Below are 3683 nucleotides of genomic sequence, written 5' to 3' on the forward strand. Positions count from 1 at the left end.
CCTCCTAACACAGCCACAAGGAGAAGCCAACTGAGCCCACACGCCATTTTGGTTTCGTCTAAGTCAGGATGCAGCCCCTGGGGACCCCTGCACTGACTCCTTTCCCGGAGCTGAGGCTGGGCTGGGCTGTTTTCATCATAGCAGGGAGAGGCTAATTTGCATATCCTCCTCCTACATAAAAAGTTATGTTTGAACCTAAAGTGTAAGTGTAGAATTCCAGAGCAAGTGTCATGTTCTGGGAGTGACTTGTGACCCAGAAAAGATTCTGTCATGCAATTATTATTTGACAACCAATTTAATTTGTGATATTTTGTCCTTATTTTTGATGACTATCATGTAATATTAAACTGATAAGAACAGATACTACACTTGATCTTAGCCAAAAGGCCGAGAAGTGATAGCGATAGCACAGCGGTAGGGCGTTCGCCTTACACGCGGCCAACATGGCCGACCCGAGTTCGATTCCTCCGCCCCTCTCGGAGAGCCCGGCAAGCTACCGAGAGTATTGGATATGCCAGACACAGTAACAACAAAGTCTCCAATGGAGAGGCCCGCTCGAGCAAATCGACGATCAACGGGAGGGCCTTTACCTTTTACCTTTTATCATGTAATATCTACAGTCAGACTTCTTTTTCATGCATCATTTGTCAGAGAAAATCTTAAATACTTCATACCATATTCTCATAACACATTATAAGAGTTGGTCCCATTATTGAATCAAAAGTAATCCACTTAATGACATCCAGTTATGAATGAGTTGGGAGCCCATAATTAAAACAGAATCAGGAGTAAGGCAGAATGACCAGATAGCATAGCCCTGATATCTGGGAAACCTGAGTCAGGATCCTGTGTTTGCTCTGTCTCTGCTGTTTCTCCCAGAGGAAACATCTCTGAGGTTAAAGATGTTTGTTCTGATGTCAAAGGCTCTTGGATGTGTAAAAGCTTAGTTCAAATAGACTAATCAGGCAGATGACCTAAGAATGTCATTCTTCTGATAATTCCTGGCTCTAAGTGAAAACTCTCACTATGTTGGGCATTAGGACCTCTCGGTCCATGAGTCTGTTCTTCCCCTTCTCTCTTAGATCATTCCCTACACATTAAAATACTAACAGCTTCCCATGAATTGCCCCTGTTCACCAGGCTTGGTCCCCAGTAACAAGAGATGTAGAGGCAGCAGAGATGTAAGCATCTTCCTTTGCAATGGGTGATCAAGATTCATTCCTTGCACTTCGAACTTCGTGTGTTTTCCCATACTCCACCAGGAGTGATCCCTGAGTACAAGCCAGCAGTATACCCAGAGTGGCCCATCAACGAATTCAAACTAACAGAGACTGAAGGATAGCACAGTGGTGGGGCGATTGCCTTGCACAAGGCTGACCCTGTTTGAACTCTAGTTTCCCATATGCTTCCCCCAGCAATTTAAAGAGTAATTGCTGAGTGCAGAGTCAGGAGTAATCCCTGATAATCCCTGAGAAATGCCATGTATATCTCCCAAACCAAACAAAATCTCATAAATAAAGCCAAACAAAATATGTGCTGGCAGCTGTCAAGAACTTCTTCCCTTTAATGAGAACAGAATGGACTTATTCTAAATTTTGCTGTTAGCTGGAGGATGGTGGAGACTAGTGTGCATGGAGGTGCATGGAGTGTGACTCTTCACATTAGCCCGAACCCACCTCTCCTTCTTACCATGTGAATATTTGATTAGCAGTAAAAACGACAAGAGGCCATGCCCTACACAGAATACTGACTTATAGGTGATTTATATTTCATGAGCACTGGCACTGGAGGCTTCACCGACATGGCAGCACTGAGAAGGATGAGAAAGTAGAGGCCAACAAAACCTCAAGGCCGACCTGGGCTGCCACAACGAAGGAAGATAAAAATGATCGTCTGTACTTTCAATGCACGTATGCTAGCATCAGATGCATCCATCGAGGACCTGATGGTACAAGCGCGAATGATCAAGTACGACATCATTGGTCTGACCGAGACAAGAAGGCACGAATCTCACTATGCCGTTTTCCACACTGGAGAAGAATTGTTCCTCGGAACATGCGATAAAAGAGGTGTTGGAGGCGTCGGTGTCCTTGTCAACACAAACTTGGCCAAGAGCATTGATTCATTCGAATGCCTAACAACCCGAATCGGACGTTTACATTTGAATAGATGTGGCTCACTGCCTGCAGTTTCTATCTTCGTTGTCTACGCACCAACATCTCATTATGATGAAAGAGAAATCGAGAAGTTCTATATGGAGCTAGAGAAGTTCTATAAAGAAGACCACACCTTCTACAAGATCGTTGTGCGTGATTTTAATGCCAAGATAGGACCGAGAAGATCAGCTGAAGAACTTCACATCGGGACCCATGGCCTAGAATGGAACGAACAGGGTGAGAGACTGTCTGAGTTCATCATGTCGACCAAAACCATTCGTGGTAACTCACAGTTCCAGAAGGCAGAATCTAAACGATGGACATGGGAGTCTCCGGTGGACGATTCCACAACGAAATCACTTAATCACTTAACTTCCCGTTAGTCGTCGATTTGCTCGAGCGGGCGCCAGTAACATCTCCATTTGTCCCTGTTGCGTGCTAGTGTAGCCCAATGGCATCTGTTCCCTCTGGGAACATGAAGGGCCTCAAACCGATCGTTCATGATCTTGACGAAGAAGTCTGACCATCTGGTAGCTGGGCGGCCACGCGGTCTTCTGACATCCCGTGGAATCCAATCAGTAACAGCTCTAGTCCAATGGTCGTCTTCAAATCTCATTACGTGACCAGCCCATCTGATTTTCAACACCTTGGCAAATGAGACAGCATCCCTGATCCTTGATCATCGACAGATGTCAGAACTCTGGATTAGTTCTCTCATTTGAGTGAAACGTGATATTCCAAGCATAGCTCTTTCTATTCTTCTTTGGGAGACCTGAATAGCGTTCTCATCTTGTTTGCGTAAGGCCCAGGTCTCTGAGGCATATGTTAATGCAGGAAAAACAGTGGAATCAAAGAGATGTGCCCGGAGCCAGAGGTTCTTCGTCCTCTTAGCTATTTCTTCGACGTTCTTGAAGGCATTCCAAGCCTCTCTCTTCCTCCTGCGCAGCTCAGGTGCCAGATCATTTGTCATGTTGACCTCTCGACCTAGGTACACATAGCTGTTGCATTCGGAGATGGTCGTTCCATTGAGAGCGAATGGGGCGTCAGGAACAAGACTGTTTCTCATAAACATTGTCTTCGTAAGATTCAGCTGTAGTTGCAAGCTCGGACGTTAGCTTGCGGTTGCCTGAGGCATGCGCCAAACCACGCTGGCGAATTAGCTCAAGAGTTTTCGAAGATAGGCGTTTTTTTGTGGCTCTCTCTCTCTTGGCGTTCCTCGCACATTCATGGAGGTGCTGAACCAGTCGATCGTATTCCTCGTCAATGTTGTCAACAATGGCATCTTCACTTGTTGCCGCAATAGTACCAAAGAGTTCCCAGTTGGTGGTCATTCTGGGAGTTCTCTTTTTGAACTTTGCAGCCCTTTCTCCTCGCTCTGTGAAGTAGAATTTTGCACGAAGGAGACGGTGGTCCGATCCCGTTCGAAATTTTGGGACAACAGCGACATCAGTCAGGCAAAACCGTCGATTGAATAGGATGTGGTCTATTTCGTTGTGGAATCGTCCACCGGGATACTCCAATGTCCAT

General features: G+C 45.8%; 1 pseudogene; it reads right to left on the reverse strand.

Moving 5' to 3' along the window:
* Positions 1 to 220: 220 nt before the first annotated feature.
* On the reverse strand, positions 221 to 399 carry LOC130032544 (uncharacterized; annotated as a pseudogene).
* Between the last annotated feature and the right edge of the window lie 3284 nt (positions 400 to 3683).

This window comes from Sorex fumeus, unplaced genomic scaffold, assembly GCF_029834395.1.
Source record: "Sorex fumeus unplaced genomic scaffold, SorFum_2.1 ptg000049l, whole genome shotgun sequence".
Taxonomy (NCBI): Eukaryota; Metazoa; Chordata; class Mammalia; order Eulipotyphla; family Soricidae; genus Sorex; species Sorex fumeus.